The sequence below is a fragment of the Mastigoproctus giganteus genome, chromosome 4 (assembly GCF_048544385.1).
Source record: "Mastigoproctus giganteus isolate SK-2022 chromosome 4, ASM4854438v1, whole genome shotgun sequence".
Taxonomy (NCBI): Eukaryota; Metazoa; Arthropoda; class Arachnida; order Uropygi; family Thelyphonidae; genus Mastigoproctus; species Mastigoproctus giganteus.
In genome coordinates, this window is record NC_143578.1 from 36,954,313 (window position 1) to 36,980,674 (window position 26,362).

The 26,362-nt window shown below is 39.4% G+C and overlaps 1 protein-coding gene across 6 annotated transcripts in view; it reads left to right on the forward strand.

Annotated features, from left to right (window-relative positions):
* Positions 1-228: 228 nt before the first annotated feature.
* LOC150086625 (uncharacterized) overlaps positions 229-26,362 on the forward strand; it is a 398,253-nt gene continuing 372,119 nt past the window's right edge. For all 6 annotated transcript variants that reach the window (XM_090372642.1, XM_090372643.1, XM_090372645.1 and 3 more), the window contains exon 1: positions 229-293. The gene's annotated coding sequence lies outside the window, so the exon portion shown is untranslated. The remainder of the gene's footprint in view (positions 294-26,362) is intronic.

Sequence of the window (26,362 nt, forward strand, 5' to 3'; positions counted from 1 at the left end):
GAAAAATAAAACTAAAAAAATACTTTGTCACCGTTTACATATGTATTTGCTTGTATAGAATACGCAGTTGTTTACGCTTGCATTTCCCTGTCTTCTGATCAAAACTTTTACGCGCCTGCGATTTCTGAGCTTGCGCACTAACTCTTACAAACCACAGTGTGAGTGTTTCCCAAAAAAGCATCTCGCCCTCCATTTGGGCAGATGCGTAAGCACTGCAGCGAGCCAAGAAGTGTGGAAAAGTTTAGAAAACTTTGTGAAAGTATTCGAAGAAGTTTCTGAGCAGCGTATGTCAGGTAAAATTTTAAGCTATGGAAATGTCAAGCATTTTAAATAACGATCATATCAATAATCTCACGAAACCGATATATAATTATATTTTTAATTGACCTTTATTTGTATATCGCTTTGAATATAAATAAAAAGAAAATGAAGTTGATTGTAAGTTATAGTTAGCTTGCGTTTATGTTTCTTAACTCCCAGAAAAGACTTAAGTCTCAAAACCAGAAACAAAAACCAAAGAAAGGGTAAAGGTTTATTTTAGAGAACTCCATTGGTGCAACTCACATTACAAAAACTCGCTTTTATATCAGTTGGGATGTATAGGCTACTGGATCAAGATTCCAAGTAAGAAGGTAACACTCGGCACTTTATTTATTTATATAAAAAAAATTGTGACTGCTTATGAAGGCAATGTAAGGGAGTGCACCTTCATAAATCTACTGACATTTTTTCTATTTGAATATTTGAAATACTTTTGAAAAACTATACTATATTTAATTATCACGGAAGTTTCTGCCTGCTATTTTATTTTATTTTATCCTTATTTCTGGTCAAAATAACGACAATAATAAAAATAAGGAAACATAACATGTGGTATTACTGATTTTTTATAATAATTATGCTGTACTTTAAATATTCAAAAAAACGAGAGAGAGAGAGAGAGAGAGAGAGAGAGAGAGAGTCTCCTAAATCTGAAAGTCAAAAAAAAAACTGTTCGTGAAAACTAATCAGAGAGGGCCGACAGCCGCGGCTTTTTAATTGACATTTATGAGAAATAAACGATAGGTGAAACAAGCATTGAAATAACGGGCCGCATGCGGCCCGTTATTTCATTGTTCGTGGAAGTAGAATCCCAAAGACCGATGCTACTATAAACCTCTCACTTCCTTTCAAAATATTCTTGAACATAAAACACTGGAACCCCTCCTCTCTCCCACCCACCAAGTTGGCTCACGTGGTGCATTTCTTTTTTGAAAGTGCATAACAGAAACTTGAAATAATCTTAAGAGAAAAAACTAAATATTTTACGGCTCAAGGTGAAATAAATGGCAAATGCTCCACTTCTCTCTTTTTCTAGAAACTGTTTTTTTTTTTTTTTTGCACTGTCATCTTCCCAATTTTTCGTTGTACGAGGCCTAACAACACAATAAGTTAAGTTAGCAGGTGCCACAACATTTGTGTTGAAAACGAAATCCTTTCCGCGCGTCTATTTATAACTTACAACCTCCCTGAAATGACCCTTTCATTAAGCATATGATGTAACATCAACACACTGGGGAGCTATACAGACAGACAGCTTGGTAAGTTACTTACTTAGCGTCAACTCTCATTTGATAAAATTGAGTACTTTAACGGAATATCTTATTGAGCATCATAACTTTTCTTGGCACTGGTTACGTATCGTTTAAACATTCCTTCGTCACATCTTGGCCTTAAAAATTAAATAGGCATGAATTTATCTTAATAAATTCTTTAACGCGATTTTTTTTAAATTTTTTTTTTATTTTTTATTAAAGAATCACATGTTGACAATTTAAGACAGTTTTTCATTGAAGAATTTACAGGAAACAATGTACGTATACGTCTTCTCTCATAGAAAATGATAAAATTTCTTTCATATAATAGTCTGTTGACTTTATTATATGAAAAAAATCAATTCGTATGCATATGATAAGAAGTGGCAACGAACTCATTATAACACGCTCTGAAGGTGACATACAAGTTCAGTAATCATGGTCCCAGGGATGAACCGTGAAGAACATCTGTACAGAAAATACAGGACTAGACCGAACGTCATTGATCAATACCAGGTAGACGTATATGACGATTATGTAAGTAGCAGTATCCATCGAGCAGCGACTCCTATATACGTAATTAATGTTATTACACTTAAATTGAACATTAGCATTCAAGAACAGAAGCTGGGTAATATTTCAATGCAGGTATTTTGTTTGTGAAAATAACAAACTTCTCTGCGTTATGTTTTTCTGCCAAGGGACAATATTTTCCCACCCGTTACAGAGGTTAGGCTTACGCTTCTTTCCTTTGAACATTTAATGTATAATGGATTTGCCTAATAGGTGATGCTATTCGATTTAAAACGAAAGTAGTTACTTTTTATCGAGTCGTAGACATATAAAAGGCCTTAAAGATTAGTTACTATATTTAATAAACCACTCATATATACCACGTGAAATTAATGATATAGTTTATTAAGCTAATCGCCCAAAGCACTATACATTTAAGGTGACGTTTCAGGCATCTTACCGATACCCGTCATCATGCTGCTGACAGACTCCTACTTGCCATTACTGCCAGAAACCTGATGTGCATTACACAGTCCGTAAGCAGTACTGTCTGATGACGGGTATGGGTAAGATGCCTGAAACTTCACCTTAAAAGTATAGTGATTTGGGCGATTAGCTTAATAAACTATATCATTAATTTCACGTGGTATACGAGTGGTTTATTAAATATAGCAACTAATCTTCATGGAAAACAACCACGTAACGTCCTTCCCTAGCTACGAAGGTGGTTAAATAAAGAATCGCCCTGACCTAGCTGCAGAGGTGCTAGATTGTTGATTCTTGGCACAGGTTTTAGGCCTCCTCTACATAGCCACCATCCAGGTTTACACATTTTCCCCATCAATAAATGAGGCTACGGATACCCTTTTTGTATAAGTGGTGAGTTTGGTCTTTGAACCATGACTCTGTTGCAGAAATGAGTGTCTTGTTGTCAGGTAAGTGGGTCCCCCGAAGAAATGATTTGAGGGAAGGAAACAAGAAGTCCGATGGTGCAAGATCAGTTGAGTAGGCTGGATGGGGCAGTATTTCATATCCACAAGTGGCCGCTTGTGTTGTTGCAATTTCAGAATTATGAACTGGGGCATTGTCTTGAAGCATTCTCACACCTTTAGACAGCATGCCACGCCTACATGTTTTGATTTTCTCCAGTAATTTTGTGAGTGAGTTGGCAAAATAGGCACCTGTAATTGTTCTACCTTTCGGCAGGTAATCAGTCGTTATTACGCCTTTCTCGTCCCAAAACACTGTCAGCAGGACCTTTCCTGCTGACGCTTGGACCCTTGCCTCCTTTGGGGGGGGGGGGGAACCATGATGTCGCCATTCCGTGGACTGCTTTTTACTTCCAGGGTCGAAATGGTGTATCCAACTTTCATCCTGAGTGATTAGACGAGAGAAAAAGTCTTCCTAATTTTTTTGGCACAGGGCTAACAACTCTTGTGATATCTGTTGTCGATCAGCCTTCTGGAAACCAGTCAATAACCGGGGAATCCATCTTGTACTCAATTTCCGTAAATGGAGTTAGTATTAGTATTAGTAATAGCAGCATGGTGCAAAAAAGCTTATGGCTTATGCTGCACCAGCCGAAAAAAAAAAAAAAAAAAAAAACACCGAATAGAACAATGATAAAAAAATAATAATAATAATAAATAAATTTAAAAAAATAATAATAAATATATAAATAATAATAACTAATAAAAGAAAAGGAAATTAAACCTAACATCCTATGCGCTTCCCTCACCCGAAGGTACTATCCAGATGACCTTTGAATTTCCCCAAACTGTCAGTCTCTACCACCTATGTAGGCAACTTATTCCAGTAATTTATAACTCGCTGGCTAAAATAAAACTTCCTGCAGTCCAATCTAAACATTTCCCCCGTAACTTGAATTTATGTCCCCTAGTTCTAGCATCATTTATAATCTTGAAAATTTCGTCTCATTCATTTTACTGATGCCTCTCAAAGCCTTAAACACCTCAATCCAATCTCCTCTAAGGTGTCTAGTTTCCAAACTCTGCAACCCACATATTCGAAGTCTTTCTTCATAAGGACGCCCTTTTGCCGATCTCACCAGGCGAGTTACCCGTCTTTGCACCCTTTAAAGAAGCTCAATGTCTTTCTTTAGGTGCGGTCTCCATACTTGAACACAGTATTCCAAGTGTGGTCTAACAAAAGCCTTATATAATGGGATTATCACGTCCGTATCTCTACTTGCAAAAGTTCGATAGATCATCGATAGGACACCATGGGCCTTCCTTGCAACCTGTTTACAATGCTCAGAGAATTTCATGTCTGACCGTATCGTAACACCCTTTCCTCCAGTACTGGGTTTAGTTGAACTCCACCAAGTGAATAAGTTATTTTCGGATTACTGTTTCCCAGGTGTAATACCTTACACTTTGTTGGATTAAAGCATAGCTGCCATTTTTCTGACCATTCCTGAAGTCTATCTAGGTCTCTCTGAAGAAGCTCAGCTTGACAGTGATCATTAACTACTCTACCAATTTTAACATCATCTGCAAATTTACACATCACGCCCTCTATCCCTTCATCGATGTCGTTTATGAAAATTAAAAACAACAGTGGTCCTAATACTGATCCTTGGGGAACCCCACTTCTTACATCAACCCAATCTGAGGAATAGCCATTTATCACAACCCTCTGCCTCCTGCTATCCATCTAAGGATTTTCCCAGTGATTCCAACCTGTTCCAGCTTATAAAGCAACCGCTCATGTGGGACTGAGTCAAAAGCGTTGCTGAAATCTAAATAAACAATGTCGAAATTATTCCATTTCGACATTGTTTATTAAACAATGTCGATTATAGGGTATATTCCTTCAACTCCAGGAGCCTTACTGGCCTGTTGGCTCGAAAGTTTTTTCATTAAATCCAGCTCGTGAGTTATCCTTTCAAAATAGCGAACCAGATTTGTTAAACATGATTTTCCCTTTACAAAATCATGCTGAGTATCCTTGAGAATTTCAATTCGATCCAAATGATCCTGAATTCCACCCTTGATCATTGCTTCCATGATTTTCCCTACCTCTGAAGTCAGACTGACAGGTCGATAATTTTCCACTTCACTCTTAGAACCACCCTTATGTATGGGAGATGCATTGGCACTTTTCCAATATAAGGGAATCTCCCCAGAGTCTAGTGATGCTCACATAATTAGCCTCAATGGTTCAATGCACTCACTTGCCGCCTCCCTTAAGATTATAGGGTATATTCCTTCAATTCCAGGAGCCTTACTGGCCTGTAGGCTCGAAAGTTTTTTCATTAAATAATCTTGCGAAATTTCAATATCATTAATTACATATTTTTCAACTTCGCTCCCACAATTTCCCATTGCCACAAAAGGTTTTTCATTTGTAAATATCGATGCAAAATAACTGTTGAGTTCATCTACAACGGCAGCTGGTGTATTTAATACCATCCCCTTTCCCTTACGTAAAGGTCCAATCTGGTTTGTCCTGCTCTTCTTGGCATTTATATATGTGAAGAATTCCTTATCCCCCCCCCCCTCTTTGCTCTGTTTGCTAGTGATTTCTCATAAACTGCCTTTGCCTGTCGAACCTTTTCTGTGGCTCTGTTACAGATCATCTTGTAGCTGTTATAGGCTTCAGTACTTTTTATTGCTCTGTAACCTTTCCATGCCACCTTTTTCCGCTCTTTTCGTTGGATGAATAGTGAAGTTGCCACCTTTGTGGCAACTTCACTATTCATCCAACTTGGAACCCTCCTCGTGGAGTATTTTTTTAATGGTAAATACGCATTCAAGGCATCTGTGATTAATGTTTTAAAAGCATACCACAGTTCAAATGTATTCATTCTCTGTGCGATATCTACCCAGTTAATAGAGGCCATGTAGTACCTTAAGGCATCATAATTTCCTTTTCTGAAATTAAAACCCATTCCTTTGCCTTTTACTGCTGCTACCTCTCTCATCATCATCCACCGTAGAACTCCGTGATCACTTCCTCCTACTGGTTCCTCTACTGTCAGCCCTGTTATGTCATATGATTCATGGGTGATGATGAGGTCTAGGATATTCTTTTCTCTAGTACTTTCCCTGACATGTTGATACAAATAACAGTCATCTAGTTGATTTAAGAATTTTGTTCCCCATGTCGAGTCTCCTTCCCATTTACTCCAATTAATTAGAGGCAAATTGAAATCACCCATAATAAGACATTGACGCTTACTTGCCCAGTCCATTTGCATGTAGAGGCTTTCGTCATAATCTTCACAATCACCTGGTCTGTAGATTATTCCTACTCGCATTATACCTTTGTTTCCAACTATCTCACACCATACAGATTCTATACTAGCATGCGAAACATCTGAATCCGGGTAAACTATCGTCGCACTCAGGCTGCTTCTGATAAGAAGCATACCCCACCACCCCTTCTATCTACCCTATCCTTCCTAAATATATTATACAAGCCGTACTGAAACTCATCATCCCCAATTTCCGGGTGGCACCACGTCTCCGTAAGCCCTATTATGTCCGCGTTACTTTTTTACTCAGCAGTTCGAATTCGCTCATTTTATTGATGACACTTCTAACATTACTATATAAACAATTAAGACTTAGTGTTCTTGTATATTTAACTACCCTAACACAACCCTTGAAGTTTTTTAGGCTCTCTTCCCTGGCATTAGCTACCCGCTCACTTGGAACGTTTCTGCCCCAAGAACATTTAGATAATATGTCCAGTTGGGATAACAGATAAGAACTCTTGAGTCATGAAGGACTGTTTCAACAGAGCCCACACTAATCTTCACCTTCTGGGATAATTCACGCAATCCGGCGATCTTCCATGATTAACGACTCCACTTTTCTGATCGTGCTGTCATCAATGGCTGAATGGAGACGACCTGGAATTGGGCTCAGATTCTACCGATGTTAGACCACACCTAAACTGTCTATGCCAGTGCTTCACAATGCCATAGGATGGGGCTTCATTCTTATATACAATAGTCATCTCCTCGTGGATTTATTTAGGAGATTTCCCCTTCAAGAACAGATACCGGATTACAGCTCTGGCTTCAACTTTGTCCATGATGCTACTTCGTCACACATTCAGCTCTGTAAGAGAAAAACAAATTAAGACACAGGGCTGAAATTTTACACCTTTAGTACAGAGATATGTCTGATGCTACACACAAAATATCATGACTCTTCAATATGTGGAAGTAGGTGAGGACGATTCTTTATTGAGACACCTTTATTGATTGAAACTGACATTAATTTTATTTCAATGTTAATTGTTTGTTCTTTCAGGCTCCTTTCAAAAAAAAAAAAATTAATAACAAATAATAATCTTTAATAAATGCAGCTATGCTAAACGAAGCTAAACTATGCAAACCAATATCAAACGATGACACGCACATCAATGAACAGTAGATATCTCAGAATATAAGTATAGTTCAAAAGATTCGTACCAGCAAAAAACACATTTCTTCGATTCCAAAGTGTGGAGTGGACACAGATCAAGCTAATATCCACAAGTGCATACACTAATATATACGATTTATTTCCACCGATTTTTCAGTGTTTTGCCTCTGCTTTATCTTTGATACTCCAGTGGAGATTAAAAGCTCTCGTGGCAGGAAATTATCTGTTTTCCTATCAGAAAACATTTTAATGTTCTTTCTCTTTAAGCATCCTAAAATCCCTCACACTTTTGTATCGCCGCTCTCATGTGGCAATGACGTCATAATAATTAAGAGTGCCATCAGCAGGCACAACGGCTCGTGAGCATAAAACAATAGCTGCAGCCAACAATTAATCACGAACAAAGCCAGGCTGAAGGCTTTTGTAACGCGTGAAAGGAAACTGTAATTTCTTCTGCGAGTGTTAGCAGACTTTGGTATTTGGTGGCCAAAAAAGTGTAATTAAAACGAAAATTAAAATTCTTCCTAAAGAGAAAAGGAGTTTAAATTAGAAAATGGACCACGCCTGTCTTGGCGCCATTTTCAGCCAATGCACTTCAATTTAATTAGAGGCTTAGTAATTAACAATAGCGTTGGGAAGTAATAGCTTGTGAAGCCCAAAGACTTCAACAGCGTAGTGAAGTGATACCTTTGAGCTCGGGCGTTTTTTCCGTCTCATAAGCTTTTATTACTTAGAAACTTTAACACTTCTTTTAACTCCTAGTGCTCTATGTGTGCGTGTGTATGTGCGTGAACTACAAAGAACATTTAGATAGGCGGTCATTTTAACATTCGTGTTTCATTTTGAAAGAAATTTGCTGATACTTTTTTTGATCCAAAACGAAATGATGAAAAACGAAATGCTTCATTTCGTTTTTCATCATTTCCGCTTTTGATAAATATAAAACATAAAATACTTTCTCCTCTTATTTTGTTTCCTTTATGCTTCCTAATATAGGAATGGAGTCTGTCTTCCATTCCTATATTAGGAAGACACACCCATACAGAATTATATGTCTATTAATAGCTTGAATAAGATACGGCTGCAATAGGCGAATTAATTATCTATAACCTAGATGCACTGTGACACATTAAGCACAGCAGATGAGATCGGCATTTGCATAATAAAGAAGATTTTTGTTAGATCTAAGCAGGGTTTCACAAAAGAAAAATTTGCTTTAAGGAAAAATGAAGAACCTTAAGCAATATTTATTTTTTTTTCATTCCTGAAGTCACAGGAAGTTAAACATGTACTGCAAAAAAAGTTTAAAAGAATATCAAAGCGAACTACTGGATGTTATTACACTAATATTTTCCCTTAAGTTTATTGGAAATTTTTTCCAAGTAAATATAAACGAATTTGCCTTTGTTGTAAAGAGATTCAGTGGTTTTACTATAAATAAACGTACTATACAGTGGGATGTCAATTATTAGAATTGGCCAATCCTCCATTCGTTCGAATGCTTCGTATAATTGAGTTGCTAGAAAGAAAGTTTTAAAACTAATTCCTCATTTTTAATGTCTGAAACTGATTTATCAACTGCTAGCAGTTGGTAAATCAAAATAGCATAGGATATCAACATTCGAGGGATTGTCAAAAAGTTCTGAGAACAAGGTATATAAAATGTACTAATAAATCATAGAATAGGTTATTTTGATAGCTTATGTCTTATAAAATAACATGAAAAAAATTGTATGTCAGTACCATAGCAGTTTATCGTAGGTGAAAGAAGAATGCATTCCCAACAAATCGAGCACCGTTCAGTAATGAAACTTTTGACCACAGAGGTCAGAAATGCTAAAGAAATCCATGAAAGAATGACTAGAGTGTTTGAGGAAATAACATCCAGTTATGTTATTAATGCAAGACGGTCGGCAGAGTTCAAAAGAGCACGGGAGTCAGTCAGGGATGATCCAAAGTCTGGTCGGCCATCTGAAGCAATCATTGTTGAAACAACCATCAGCTCGGCTGAAAAAGCGTTGGCTTCAATTTTCCTGGACACAAAAGGATTGTTGTTAATTGATAGTGGACCTAAAGCCACAATAATAGGAGATTATTATTCCAACCTTATCTCAAAGTTAAAAGCTGCAATTTGGAGAGAAAAAAAAAAAAAAAGACGCGAAAAGTTAGGTTATCTTTCTTCTCCATGACAATGCATCTGTGCACAAAGCCCGGGCTGCACAGGCTAAAATTCATGAATATGAATTTGGAAAATTAAACCATCTCGTTGCGCGCAGATGCGACCCCAAGGAACTATTATCTATCCAGAAACCTCAATTTTTCATCATCATGGAACTCGATTTAAAGATGATGAAGAGCTAAAGCAGCTGTGGAAGCCTGGTCTGATGCCTAATATGAAGAATTTATTTCGAAGGATTAAACTCTTTTAAGATTAAATGCAATGCGTGTGTTGAACTCGGTGTGAAGGCATTTAAATACAAAAAAAACATACAATTTTATACCTATATCTTTTATACTCCATTCTCATAACTTTTTGACCATCCCTCGTATAGGATAGATACAAAATACATGGAACACAAAATGATATCACAAAAACGTGCCATTTCTGCCATAAAATAGAGGTAAGTTAGTGTTTCTCAACCTGTCGATCGTTCAAGAATCTGAGGCGGATCCCGACGAAACTAATCAATTAAAATATCTTCAGTTACGGTTGTCTGGGGTGCAGAAATAGCTCGTCCAAATTTTGTATACGTCTGTCAAAGTTATCTTCAATGAGGGCATCGATTAAAACGATACGAGTGTACAGAACTTGAATCAAGTGCTTTAGGATCCTTTTTATGAAGGTTTTTGATATTTTGATTTTGGGAGCTTAGAATGGTTTCCCGTATACCATTATCATTTAAAGAAGCACTGCAGGATCATTTAGACAAGACTTCAGTTATAGCTCGGACACAGCATGGTTTTGTTAAGGGTAAGTCTTGCCTGACCAATTTGAATGGATACTATGATGCAGTCACAAAGGAACTGGATGCAGGAAATAACTTTGATATTATATACTTGGATCTTAGAAAGGCTTTTGATACTGTTGCACATGGAAGACTGCTGCACAAATTGGAGCAGTGTGACATTGGAGGCAAATTGCTGCTGTGGATAAAGGGGTGGCTGAGGGGGAGAAGACAGAGAGTGGTAATCAATGGACACTGCTCGTCGTGGACTAATGTTATTAGTGGAGTCCCTGAGTGCTCAGTGTTGGGTCCATTATTGTTTTCTGTATTTATAAATGATATTGATGATGGTATATCAAGCTTAATGTCGAAGTTTGCAGACGATACAAAGGTAGGCAGGGTTGTCAAGGACACTACTGACACTATGCTGCTGCAACAGGATCTGGAAAGGTTGAGCAGATGGGCTGAGAGGTGGCAAATGAAGTTTAACATTGACAAATGTAAAGTACTACACATGGGAAACAGCAACTCCAGAGCAACGTATCAACTCTGTGGTACTACACTGACAGTGGTAGAGAATGTAAGGGACCTGGGGGTGGTTGTGCAGGCAGATATGAAGTTCTCTGAGCAGTGCAGACGGGCTGCAAGAGTAGCTCATGGTGTATTGTCAATGATATATAGGAATTTTTCTAGCAGGGATAAGGAGGTGATTATTCCCTTGTATAAGGCAATGGTCAGGCCACACCTAGAGTACTGTATACAGGTCTGGAGGCCTCATTTCAAGAAGGATGTAGAGCTGCTGGAACGAGTACAGAGAAGGGCAACAAGATTAGTGAATGGAACAAAGGGGTGCTCTTACGAAGAAAGGCTTAAGTTTTGCAAATTACAGTGTCTGGAGACTAGACACCAGCGAGGTGATCTGATAGAGGTGTATAAAGCCTTGAATGGTTTGAGCATGCTCAATGCTGATGGGATTCTTCCTCTCGCTCAGAATAATCACCTGAGAGGGCATAAATTCAAATTGAGGAAAGACAGATGTAGGATAGACGTGCGGAAATTTGCCTTTAGCCAGCGGGTGGTTGGTTGGTGGAACAGACTTCCATCCTTTGTCGTGGAAGTTGATAGCCTAAATAAGTTTAAGGCTCAGCTGGACAGGTATTTTGAACGAACAGAGGGGTGAAGTGGAAGTGTTTTTTTTTTTTTTTTTGGCTGATGCTGCATAAGCTTGCTTTCTTGCATCAAATGCCTCTACTAATGCTAATGCTAATGCTAATCATTATTAGCCTTCATTTATAATTGCTTTGGTCTACCGCAACTTGGAAGATCTGACTCTCACCCTTTTATGCTGCAGAGCTTTTACATTTTCAATATAACTTCACTTCTCATATCCTCTCTTCGATAGATATTTCTGCCATCATTTTAATAATATTATTCAAATAGAAATTCTGCCATCATTTTAATAATATTATTCAAATAGAATTTCCTGATATGCAAAAATAGGTATCTTATAAGTGCACTGATGTCCAAAAGATAGTGTAATCATATGATTATATGAACTGGAGGGGAGGGAGAACATAACGAATGATGATGAAATTTTCACACTGAAATAAGACAAAAACTACATAAATATGAACTACTGGGGGAAAACTAATATAGTGAATCTGAGGAAGTTTACGTTTGGCCAACGTTTTGTCGACTGGAATAACTGCCTCCCTAGGTGGTCGGCCTATAACTTTATTTAACAGTCTGACCAAATTTAAGCTGAAATTGGATCGATTCCTTCTCGCGGTGGTATAAGATTATGGTAAGTGTGGATATAGTTTGTATGGACTCTTTTTTTAATTTATTTATTTTTTTGGTTGGTGCAACAAAAGCCTGGCTTCCTTACATTTTTGGCCCATACTAATACCAACACTAATACTACATTGTATCTCGCTCTTAGGGCCAGACAGCAACCAATCTGCGGAATGCTGCACCTCGTGGCTGACCCTGAACACTTCTAGCACCCTCCGAAACGATTCTCTTACTTCCTTGTGTCATCGCCATTGCTATACCCTTGAAATTACCATTTATGACATGTTTAAGATTCTGGCCGCCTCAGCTTGTGAGTCTAACCAACATAGGGCCAGTAACTATCTGCCGCTCCGAATCTTCCAAATGCCTATTCCCTTCTGTAGAAAAGAAAACGTAATAAAATCCATTCCGTACCTCCTAAAATGAGAAATGAGTGAAGCTGTTGTTTAATACGCACTTTTATAGTACATACTTTTAACTCCTAAAAGTGCAATTTTTTGGAGCTTGAAATTGTATTCAGGCGTCATATAGTGCCCGTTCGTTTATCATAGATTTTTTTGGGCATAACGTGTTTGTAAAAAAAAAAAAAAAAAAAGGACAAGAATTATATCATGCGTTTCCACCCTTTTTTTTTATTGTATATCTAATGTAATGAATATAGGCAGAGTATTTGTGGTTACTATGTCATGTATATACATATAACTATCTGTATAGTTAAAAGGTTAACTGCTGATCACATATGCTGATGGACTATTTACTCAATTTACAGCTTCATTGTAACCGTTATTATGACAGCCGATAAAACAGCCTCTCCCCCCCCCCCCCCAAAGATTAACACCAACGAGCAGATTTTTTTTTTTTTTTTTTTTTTTTGGCTGCAGTGCATTTTAGTACCTGAGTCAAGAATGAAAAATTGCGCCATACTGTTAATCATTGCAACGTTGGCAATTATTTAATCTTTCTTTTGGCGCCCCTTTCAGCTTTTAATCTGAGGCAACAGCCTCGTTCGCCTCACCCTCGGCACGGCTCTGGTACCAATGACCACATATACACAACGCCAGAACTGCAGTTGGCCCCTTTAAAACAAAAAGCAAAATGCAGATGTCAAAAAAAAAAAAAAAAATAATAATAATAATCTAAAAAATAAACAATAGGAATACCGGAAGAGCAAACACGCAGATTCATGTGGAGAAAAGGAAAGAATGAATACAAGAAATAAAAATTAATAAAAGTTAAATATAAAAACTGTAAAAAGGGGAAAAACAGCGAGCCTTTTGAGTACTGACGCCATAGTTTATTTCATTTTCTGGCATTAATTAGTTTTCTCCTGTCAGCACTTTCCAAAACGTTTAGTTATGTCCAGAACAATTCCATTAACCTCAACATACCCTCCCCCTTTCATCTTAGTTTTCTTGCGTCCACTTTCCTCTGTCTTTCCTGAATATCCACATCAATGTCCTTAATTCTATTGTTTTCTAGTTTCGCCATCTGTACTGTCAAAGAAGCCACGTTACGAGCAGACAGATTAATTCTGGTGACATTTCTCCGATGGTTCAAAAAATAGCGTCGGCAGGGTACCCTTCCCTTCTGTCATGAGAAACGGCTCACCGAACCGCCGTCGACTCTCGTATAGATGAATTAGCGAATCTCCTCTGCGCCATCGATCCGAAATTGAATGACATGCGATTCCCTTCGCCTACTGCATCACCCATATTGAAGCTCCAACGTGTTGTATTCGCCCTACCAGACTACGACACGCTGGCATTAAAAAACTAAGTAACTTTTCCTAAAGCAGCGAAGAGCCTTACTTTTTGAGTGCAATATAATCTGATTTCAGTGGACCGATTTATGTTCTGGGTGTTTTCTTTGGAATTTGACCCACAAAGATACACTCCTGAAGAACCTTAAATCCTCTTTTGTTATTGCGCCAATCTTTCACATAACCTTTTGCGAATTTCTCTCAAACGCAGCTATACCTAAAGCCAAGTTATCCGTCCGACCCTTGTTAAGATAAGAACAGAGGTGTCAAGACCCTGGAATAAAAGGCATCATTAATGTGTATGCATATTTTGTGTAACATGAAATGCAATAGTCCAAGATGTATTTACAGAAACTTTTATTTCTGATACTTTTGATTTGATTCGTTAGTGTTTTGAATATTATATTATTATTCAAGCATAAATAAATACTACCTTTTTTCATTCTTGCAATATTTAAATAGTAAAATTAATATTCACCACGAATTTCAAGCTGCTTGAACTGAGGTTGCAAATTAGCGTTTCAAATAATTATTTTAATAATTTTATTTATTAAAATTAAATTTAAATTATTTAAATTTATTGGACACTTAGAGCTCTGTTGTCATTTGGCAATATGTGAGTCATTTAAAAATTCGGGAGTGGGCTCTCAGTTTCCTATGAAATATGAGCTTTTTTTAATATTATGTTTTCACGCCTCAGAGAAAATTAAGAACGCAGGCAAAGTAAAATTCATGTTTGCCATATATGCAAACAAGAATATGAATAACAACATTCAGAAATATCATAAATACTGTACATTAAAATTAAAAACAAAATTTGAACTATGGTAAGCTTATCGCACAGGGGAAAATTCTTATTAAGCTACCCAAAGTTGTACAACACAGTAATAATACTCCATACAAAGGGTAGAATCAAGGAATGTCAAAAATTTGTTATTCAAAAACGAAGAGCATATAAATATACATTTTTCTAAAACATTATTTTGTTGTAAACTGTTTTGTTTACATTCAAAGTTGTCTCAGGTAATTAATTTGACTTCCACACAAGTTACAAGGGAACATTCAATTATAGCGGTGCAGCAAACTAAATAATTAGTACAACTATCAGTATTAGCCGATGGTGCAAGAAAGCCCTGGGCTTTGCTCCTCAGGCTAAGAAAAAAATAATAATAAACCACCTATTTGACTCCTTCCTCAGGTAAGTATCTGTCCACCTGAACTTTGAACTTCCCCAAGCTGTCAGCCTCAACTACTCATGGAAGCAACTTATTCCAATAAAACTTCCTGCAATGCAGTCTAAACTTCTCTCCCCGTAATTTGAACTTATGGCCCTAGTTGTGGAATCATTTATAACAGTGAAATCCTCACTAATTTTACTTTCACTTCTCGGAGCCTTATACACCTCGATCAAATCTCCTCTAAAGTGGTTAGTTTCCAAGCTGTGCAGCCCAAATATGGGTGCCCTTTTAAATAAATTAATTTTCTGTTTATACTCCGGGACAACCATACGGTCAGAGGAGTTCACAAGGTAGAGAGAATACAAGAAACAGCACCGTATTCAGCAGTCACGGGCTTGAACCCAGGTCAATCAAGGCACGTGTACTTATGCACCCGCGCGCTTGACCACTCGGCTACGGCGGCTTTTGCTGATCTCACTAGATGCGTTGCCCATATTTGGACCCTTACAAGAAGCTTGATGTCTTTTTTTTAAGTGCGGTCTCCACACTTGAACACAGTCCTGGAAAAAAAAACTGTGGAAGAAAAGAAAATGAATGGAAAAGAAAGGAATAAAGAAAAGAAGAAGGGAAAAGGAAGAAGAAAAGAGAATCAACGAAAAAAAAAAAAAAAAAGGACAGAGATTGCCTCATGAGTGTCCCAATCTGAATCAAGTGGACAAGAATAGAGACAACGAACAACAAACTGCAGCCTAGCTCCCAAAGCCTCACGGCAGCCTGAAGAGGGCACCCTAGCCCCCTTCACCTTTAAACCCTACTCCCCGGGGAGACGATTCTCTCGTCGCCCACCCCCTCATTTCTACTCTGGTGGGGCATGGGCATGCCACACTGAAACTTGGGGCTGTCTTTCCTATTGGCTCCATACTTCTGCCTTTCTCCCCCCAGTCTTCAGCTCTCCCCCCCTCTCTATCTTCACGCTAGCGAAGCCCCACACCTAAATTTAAATACATCCAAAATATCTTCACCCACGTTCTGGCCCAACTCAAGCGACATCAACCCCACGATTGACGTTGGTATGTGTATGCAGGTTGTGTGTACATATGTGCATGTGTGTATATATGTACTTGTGTGCACACCTATATACACCCAACTCAAGTGACGTCAACCCCACGATTGACATTGAAACATGTATGCACGTTGTGTGTACATATGTGCATATATGTGCTTGTATACACGCAATATAAATACAATATAAATTTTTATTTTTTTATTTTATTTATTTATCTTTCTTATTATTATTTTATTTATTTATCTTTTTTTATTATTATTTTATTTCTTTATTTATTTACTTTTTTATTATTATTATTTTATTTCTTTATTTATTTACTTTTTTATTATTATTATTTTATTTCTTTATTTATTTACTTTTTTTTAATTTTTTTTTTTTTTAGGTCCTAGCCATTGAAATCTCAGGAAATTAGGTGGTAGGACTTGCCAGAGTAACTTAAGTCTACTGGGTTCCTGGTCTGCCTCCACGGGGCGAAGGTGGGGCAATGTTGGGCCTCAGCAGGGGTCCAGCGGCTAAACGACCAGATGAACAATGGTACACGGCACTACACATATACAAGATCCATACACTTTTGAATCTCTGGTGGCATTTCCAGTGAACTGGTACACCCACAATGAAAACTACGCGGAGATGGGGGAAACCCCTGGTGCCGTCTGACAATAAATACACCTTACACCTTACTTGAACACAGTATTCAAAGTGTGGTCTCACAATTGCTTTATACAAATAGCTTTGGATTCTCCACCCAGGAATGCGACGGTATTATGGACAGCGGTGCAGCAAGCATGGATGGAAATACCTGTGGAATGCTTTCCACAGTACATAATTTACAGGCATATTAAGTACGAGTCATAATGGTATTATGACTTTCCTATCTCTACAAGCAAATGTTCGATAAATCATCGCTGGGACACCATGATCCCTCCTTGCTGCCTGTCTACCACATCCACTGCTTCATGACGCAAATATGCGACATCGGGTTTTCAATCAACCTGGAGGGAAAACCACCGTACTTTAGAAAATTTTCTTCCAATTTGACAGAAGAAAAACCAGCTTTTTTGTCAAGAAACCTTCGCCGGAGGCTTACTAATTCAGCCACAGTGAAAAGAAAGCCCAAAACTGTCTCTGCCCTCTCCAATCCAGATTGATTCAATCCCGTGGTCAAAAAGGTCTTCAGATAAGCCGGCAGTGATAGCACTACACTGCATCGAGAACTTTATGTTAGACCGTATCGTAACTTCCAAATCTCTTTCTTCGTCTACAGGTTTTAGTTCAATCGCAGCCCCAGTGTGTAAGTTATTTATGGGTTGCTGTTCCCCAAGTGTACGACTTAACAGCAACCCTATTTTTCTGAAAGGTCTTACACATAGTGGCAAATACAATATATTGGTAACGTTGGCAGGATATTGGTAACGGAAAATTGACAACACAGGGTCATTCATAATGTTACAGACAATATAAAAAACTCAAACCATACATTTAATTAAAGGTGCAACACAAATGCTTCCAAACCTTAAATTTTGGTTTTTTTTTTAATTTATAGATGTTCTGCATTCCTTCTTTTTTTTTTTTTTTTGCAATTCGACACACGTCCTGTTGGAAGTCGAATGTTGCATCTTAATTTATCCAGATCCAGACTTTCCGCTATGTACGTCAATAACGCCTCACTTGTTTTTAAAATGAGGTGATATTTTCATATTTAAAGAATAAATTCCAGAGTATAAGTGAAGCGAAATTCAAAAGAGAATATTTTCGTTGACCCATAAATTAGAAAACGTATGCGGGAAGGCACATTTGAAGCCACATGAAACTCAATTTAAAAAGAAACACAGAACTCTTTTACAACGGTTACTACCAATTTCCTGGGAAATGTTAGAACAGAAAATTATGTTTATATTGATAACGAAATGCTGGATGTCTTTAAAATGAGCTGAAATATACTTCTTTAATGATACATTTCCTATATTTGAATGTATCATTTTATTATTTATTTATTTTATTTTATTTTATTTTATTTTTTTAGATGATGTACATGGTAAAAGGTTTCATCAAAAGATATCTAGCATTAGGTTTGATCAAGATAAACGAAGCATCGGATTATTTTGAGTCTTTAGTTGAGTCATTCACAATTCTGCTATAAACCAGAAACGAACAAACGTAGGAAAAGCGAAATTTGATTTTATAAATGTTCTCCATCCTCAGATAGGCACGTATTCACGCGACAACATATGTTCTTTGAAATACCATGATGATCATCCTGAGCAATGAAACATATCTTGAGTAATATCATTAACACTGCTCTGTAATTCTTGCTCCTGGAGTTGTTTAGGTAAAAGTGCTTCTTCAAGTATCAACAGTAAGATTACAGTCAGGCAAAGCAACTTAGGTGTGTGTTAAGAGCCAAAGCAACTAAGACTTTGAGGCATCGATATATTGTGTCTGTAACTGTGTATATTATTCAGTTGGTCTGCTATTTCCTGGACGAAAAACCCCTGGGTGAGTTTCCCGGAAAGAAAACTTTGCAAACTCAGTTACGTTATGGAAACAAAGTGTCATTGACGGAGTTAAAACTCAAGCCTTCCACCCAGCGTGGAAAGGATAATGATTATAACACGATCGCTAGACATATTCGATGGTGAGGGCAGTCGAAGTCAAATTTACTGATCTTGATAGTCAATATCCAGTAGAAATTATTCGATTGTAACTGACCCTCGTGGGTAGCCCAGTTGGTATAATCACCGTCCTCCCCACACCAGATGGAAAAAACCTCCGTTCGAATCCCGTCACTGATGCGGGGAAATTCTATGGGTCATTTTTACAACGTGGCTGAGTTAGTCAGTCTCAGGCGAGGGTAGCAGGTTTTTAATCCCCGTAACTCGGGTTTTTCGTCCAGCAACAGTAATTTACTGTTGCTGGACGAAAGTACATAATTTACAGGCATATTAAGTACGACGCAATATGGCCTGAGTTGCTGATGCGCCTAAAACCCTACAACAACAAGGTTATGAATGCAAATTTCACCACTGGCTTTGAAACTGTGGACACGTCAAAGGCAGGTGGTATTAACCTATTGGAAGTAGCCTTCGATATACTGTTCTTCATTTAAGTGTTCGAAAAGGCAATGCAGAGTTCAGCGGTTACTGTTTCCTTAAAAGGATAGGCTTGATGACCGCGGCGTTACAACACACCGAATCTCAATCTTTAGCGAATACTGCGACTCCTCGTGTGGTATGTGTGGATTTTGAGTGGCACATATGCCTGTAGTTTGCTGTTCATGGATCCACGTAGCCTAAATCAAGTTCGTGCACTATCCACTTAGACTAATTAAGTTCGTGTGCCATCTTCAATTTACGACTAAAATTTATTTTCAGTATCCAGATTATAGAGCACTTTAGGGCTATAAGCCTCAGGTTGCGAAATAGTTAACTGACATTCAAGTTAGTGCAAATGCATCATTTCTGCACTTAGCCAATTACTAAGTAACTAGGAATTGGCATCATTTAGTACACTGAAAGGACAGAATTCATGGGATACCTGGTTCCTGGGCAACGCGATGCCGTCACTCCTCTCGCTAGTGGACGAACCCACCGATTGGCAGGTATATAGGTACACTGCATCACTGCATTCACGTACACGGTAATTCCATGTAAGTATGGATAAACGTCGTGCGTTAATCGACTTTGAAAGAGGGTTAATAGTGGGTGCCCGACGTATGGGTTACTCTATCGCGGAGGTGGTACAGAATTTGCAATATCCCGTTCGACAGTATCAAGAGTGTATCGGGAATACGCCATTTCCGGAATAACATCTCATCGTGGACAGCGCTATGGGCGGAAAAAGGTGGTGGATGAAAGTGGCCGTCGACTTCTGTCTCGCACTGTTTCAGCTAACCGGAGAGCGACACTGGCACAAATTACCGCCGACGTCAACGAGAGAGGTGCCAGAAACGTCTCCACCAAGACCATCAGGCGATCATTAGCCGCAATAGGTTATGGAAGCCGCCGATCCACCAGTCTCATTGCTAACACCACGACAGAGGACTGTACGCTTCAACTGGACGAAAGAACATCGGCACTGAATGATTGGAGAAGGGTCTCCTGGTCTGATTAGTTCCGTTTCCAGTTATTTCGAGCGGACGGGAGGATGCGTATTATCTGGCGGAAACCGCACGAAGCTATGCACTCATGTCAACAGGCAGATGGACAGTCGGTATGGTCTGGGGCGTGTTCAATTGGCACACGTTGAGACCTCTGGTACGTTTATCAAGAGTGTATCGGGAATACGCCATTTCCGGAATAACATCTCATCGTGGACAGCGCTATGGGCGGAAAAAGGTGGTGGATGAAAGTGGCCGTCGACTTCTGTCTCGCACTGTTTCAGCTAACCGGAGAGCGACACTGGCACAAATTACCGCCGACGTCAACGAGAGAGGTGCCAGAAACGTCTCCACCAAGACCATCAGGCGATCATTAGCCGCAATAGGTTATGGAAGCCGCCGATCCACCAGTCTCATTGCTAACACCACGACAGAGGACTGTACGCTTCAACTGGACGAAAGAACATCGGCACTGAATGATTGGAGAAGGGTCTCCTGGTCTGATTAGTTCCGTTTCCAGTTATTTCGAGCGGACGGGAGGATGCGTATTATCTGGCGGAAACCGCACGAAGCTATGCACTCATGTCAACAGGCAGATGGACAGTCGGTATGGTCTGGGGCGTGTTCAATTGGCACACGTTGAGACCTCTGGTACGTTTAGACGCATATCTGAATGGCCCAGGTTACGTGTCCATCCTTGCAGACCATCTGCATCCCTTCATAGTCATCGTGCACCCATAGGGCAATGGACTCTTCCAGCAGGACAATGGTCCTCCCCACAGAGCCGTGGTGATTAGAACATGGTTCGAAGAGAATTCCGCAGATTTCACCACCATGGAATGGCTTCCCCATTCACCGGACATGAACTCTGTGGAGCATCCCTGGGGATGCTGTGGAAAGGTCCGTTTCAGCTTTGGATTCTCCACCCAGGAATGCGACGGTATTATGGACAGCGGTGCAGCAAGCATGGATGGAAATACCTGTGGAATGCTTTCATGAACTAGTGAACTCAATGCCTCACCATGTGATTGCTCTTATCTGGGGGAAAGGTGGACTTAACCGTTACTAGGTAGGTATCCCATGATTTCTGTCCACTCAATGTATATCTCATATTGTGAATACGATATGAAGAAAACTACTGTTACTTATTCTCGGCAGATACCACCACCCAGACGGCACCGTTTCGGAGCTTTTTGGCTCCTCATCGGTGAGTGCATTGTACACCATCAGGCATCTCTCATATTGTGGAGTTATACTTCGCAACTGGATTGTCATTATTGCAACAACAGGGTACCTGCCCACCCAACGATTCGGAGCCAACAAGCTCCGAAACTGTGCCACCTGGTTGGTGGTATCCGCCGAGAATAAGTAACAGTAGTTTCGTCCATTGGTGAAGCGTTACTTATTCATGGTAGTGCAATATCATGGTAACTCGTTGTGAAGGTATTCACAATATGAGATATACTTAAATGATGCCAATTCCTAGTTACTTAGTAATTGGTTGCGTGTAGAAATGATGCATTTGCACTAACCTGCATGTCAGTTAACTATTTCGTAAACTGAGGCTTATAGCCCTAAAGTGCTTTATAATTTTAATTACTTGCACACCATCAGGCATCTCATATTGTGTAGTTATACTTCGCAAGTGGGTTGTCATTATTGCAACACCAGAGTACCTACCCACCAATGAGGAGCCAACAAGCTCCTTAACGGTGCCGTCTGGGGGTGTCTTGATGGGGTCCTCGTTACCGCGAATAGGTAACAATAGTCTTTTCTAATGGGGAAGCGTTGCCTATTCGGGGGATTTAAGGGTGGTTTAGTTCAGTGAGTGAGTGTGAGGAGTAACTGTTCCTTTCCTCTTTCGACGGAATTTCTTCTTCCTCTCCTAGTATCACTTTCCTACACCCTTTTGGCTTTCATCAGTCTAATAGAGATAGTATGCGGATAACACAGTGTTTTATCCCATACCATTTTTCAAATGGTACCGTCTGGGTGGTGGTATCCGCCAAGAATAAGTAACAGTAGTTTTCTCCATTGGTGAAGCGTTACTTATTCGAGGTAGTGCAATATCATGATAACCCGTTGTGAAGGTATTCACAATATGAGATATACCTAAATGATGCCAAGTTATTCCCTAGTTATTTAGTTGTTAGCTGCGTGAAGAAATGATTCATTTGCACTAACTTACATGCTAGTATCCAGACTGTACTGAGAATTTTATAATGGGTTTGCGAGGATTTTCTTGGAAACGAATTTTAAAGCCTTTAAAGGAAACATTAGGCCTACCGCAGTCTCGCTCTAAATTTCTGTATAAATCCAGCAATATTATTACCCGTATTGACAGGGGTACTTTCAAGAGACAATGAAACCATTTCCGGCTCTAAATGAATGTGTGAAAGGGTGGTATGAAGAAAACGAGGAAGAAATCAAGTATCTACACCAGCCAACCAAATCACAGATCTCAATCCCATTGAACATCTGTGGTATGAACGTGAAATAATTTTCGTCAGCATAATCCTCCTCCCATGTCACTCCAGGAATTGAGGACAGTTTTGTCATATGAATGGTGTGATATTCCTCTTGTCACTTTTCAGCATCTTGTTGACTCCATGTCCCGGTTGTCGGAGCAGTGATTCGGCTAACGATGATTCAACAGGGCATTATATTATAGTCTTAATAAATTGCCAGGCAGTGTATTAAAAGTGACATTATTTATTTGGTTACTAAACAATTGATCTTGGTCAAATATATCACTTTGAGATTAAAATTATTGTCGTTGAATACCATGAAATTCCAAAGAGGGTATTCAGTAAACAAGCAGTTTTACTGTAAATAATCTCTAGACTTTCTATAAGAGTAGAAAGTCTAGAGATTCTTCAGCTAAATAGTTAAAATCCAGCCCAAAATTAAAATACATTAATTAGAATATAACCCACCTGCATGATCCTAATAAACTAGCAAACAGTGTCCAAATTTAGCTATTATCGTTTCTCAGAAATGAAAGGAAACTAAAATTGATTAAAAGCAAGTTCGCCTAATTCTGCGTACCAGCGGGTAAGATTTAAAGTACTGCCTTGCATATGGATGGATTTTTTTAAAAAGAATAATGAACTTATAATTATGATACTAATGCTAACATTTACCTAATTTCAGGTATGGATATCAAGGTTTTATCACCCGGAAACTGGAGGTTTTCGTCAAGCAAAACCAAACATATCAATTAGAGAACACACACAATTTATGAACATAATAGACATGGGTAAATTACATCGTTCTCGGGTAGCTCTAATATCACTTTTTTTATCATTCACTAGCATATATTCTCAAATATCTTTCAATACGGCCAAATTCTCCAAAACAGTTTTTACTAGATTAAAGATATGAGTAATATTAAAAGTTAAAAATATCTACTTTATCGTTCAATGGTCAGTTTATTTTATCAGTAAATTACCTTCCCAGTGGAATGGTTTCTTAAATGCGAGTCAAATTTTGCTGTCGTAGGAATCAAAGAATAGTAAGGAGGAGGAGGGGGGAAAAGAAAAGAAAAAAAGGGGCGTACGTCTGGACCTAGTCCCATATAATCGAAGTAATAAAAGAACACATAAAACTATTTTATCCATTGTTGTTATTATTTGGTTTTTAGGAGCATTAGCAACTAAGGCTATATTGCTCCGGGGATATGCGATGGTCATTCCCTGACCTTTCCGCATCCTCCATATTTGGTGGTCACGGGCTCGAACCCTGGTCTAATCAAGAAACGTATGCTATGCACTGCTGCTCCTGCCCACCTGGCTATGGAGGCGCCGTTTTATCCATTACTCTAAAAGTTCAACCGTCATTATGATTATACGAGGGACGTTTTAAAAGTTCGTGGCCTGAGTATGAAAGGGTAGCGATATAGTGTTGAAATTTCTGTACTTAATTCAAAATAGCAACCTATCCAGTTTCATGCAATGTCAATAACTTCTTTTTTTAATTACAGGTCCTAAAACAAAGTTGTGTGAATGAGAAAAGATGGACAAAACCAGTGACCGTGCAGTCATTCAATATTTCGGAAAAAAATAACAGCAAAGATAATTCCTGAGGATATGGTTACAACACTGGAAGAGGAGGCCCTTCCTATGCCATGGTTAAGAAGTGGGCAGCAAAATTTAAACAAGGGAGAAAGAGCCTGGAAGGTGACCCACTTTGTGGAAGAAACCTGCAACGCCCATTACTCTAGATGTTGTTGACAGTGCGCATGATCTGCTCATGAGTGATCGACGGGTGACAGTTTGGTACATTGCCAGCGTCTTGGGCATCTCATCTTAACATGTGTATTACATAATAACGGAGATTCACACTATGAAAAAGGTGTCAGCAGCACGATGAATCTCAAAGTTGTTGACAGCTAATCAAAAACGCATGAGTTTTCAAGTCAAGTAAACGTTTGCATCGTTTCCTTGTAGATCCAGCAAATTTTCTTGCAAGGCTTGTGACTATGGATGAGACATGGGCCCATCATTTCCAACCAGAGACAAAGAGCAGTTCAAACAGTGGAAACACAGCTCTTCTTCCCCTCTAAAGACAGCCAAGTCGATTCCTTCTACTGGCATGGTTGTGGCATCGGGTTTTTGGGATGCTTCTTCTTCTTCTTTGGTCCTTAGCTGGCAGCTGGGGGAGGCGGTTGGCCACGCAACCAGTATGCTGCTGTAGGTGCCGCAGGGTTTCGGACTTGCTCTGTGATGTTCTTCCATACCTTACGATCCATGGCTTCAGTCCTGGCCTGGTTAAGGTCGAGACGTCGGCTCTTCAAGTCATCTTCCACTTGCTTGGCCCACGTTTTCCTAGGCGCGGTCCGTTGGATGCTCCATTGGGTGGGTCGTTGTCTCCAAAGGAGTGTGGATGGTATTCTGTTCGTGCCCATTCTACATACGTGGCCAAACCATCTGAGCCTTCGCTTCTGGATTTGGTCGGCAATGGTTGGTTGCTGTTGGCATCTGGCGCGGATGGTATCATTAGTGATGCGGTCGCGAAGAGAGATGCCCAAGATCTGCCGCAGGCATCGCATTTGGAATACCTCAAGTTTGTTCAAATCTAACTTGAGACAAATCCATGTTTCCGATCCGTAAAGAAGAATGGGCAGGATCAAAGTCCGGAAGAGTCGGATTTTAGTCTTTGTGGAAATGTTGGTCCTCTTCCACAGACATCATTTGAGCGAGGCGAACGCAGTGGCCGCCTGTCCAATTCTGCTGTGAATTTCCATGGTGGATGCAACTTTCTTCTCCTGGACCAGCGACCCAAGGTATTTAAAGTCCTGCACTTGCTCGATCTGGACGCCTTCGAGATAGATGGTGGCTTGCGACCCATCTGTTGTCAGGGCCTTTGTCTTACCAGCATTGATCTTCAAACCGTATGGCCGGGCAATGCGGGCAATGTCGTAGAGGATTTCCGTGGCTTCAGCGTCGTTACCGGCAAGGATAGCACTATCATCAGCAAACATCAGGTCAGTCACATAGTGATCCTTGTCATATTGTATGCCCTGTCTGTTTCTGAATGCTTGCCTCATAATGGCGTCGACCACGATGTTGAAAAGCAACGGGGAGGCTACATCCCCTTGGCGGACTCCAGTTTGGATGGTAAATTCCTCAGATAAATCGTTCTGGATGCGCACCTGGCTGGTTAAACCGTTGTATGCAGTTTGGAGGAGTGTGATGACTTTTCGAGGTACATGTTCAACCTCTAGTAGTTTCCATAAGGCAGGCCGGTGGACACAGTCGAAAGCAGACTTAAAGTCAATGAAAACAATGACGGTTCGCTGTCCACACCGGATCCTCTCCTCCATCAGCTGACGAATGGCAAAGATTTGATCACAGCATCCTCGCCCGGGTCTAAATCCTGCCTGTTCTTCTCGACTGGTTTGCTCGCGATGTTTTTGCAGTCTTGACTGGATAATCTTCATAAAGACCTTTCCAATGATGGAAAGGAGGCTGATGCCACGGTAGTTCTTGCAGTCCCGGTTATCACCTTTCTTGTGGATTGGTACGATAATGGCTTTC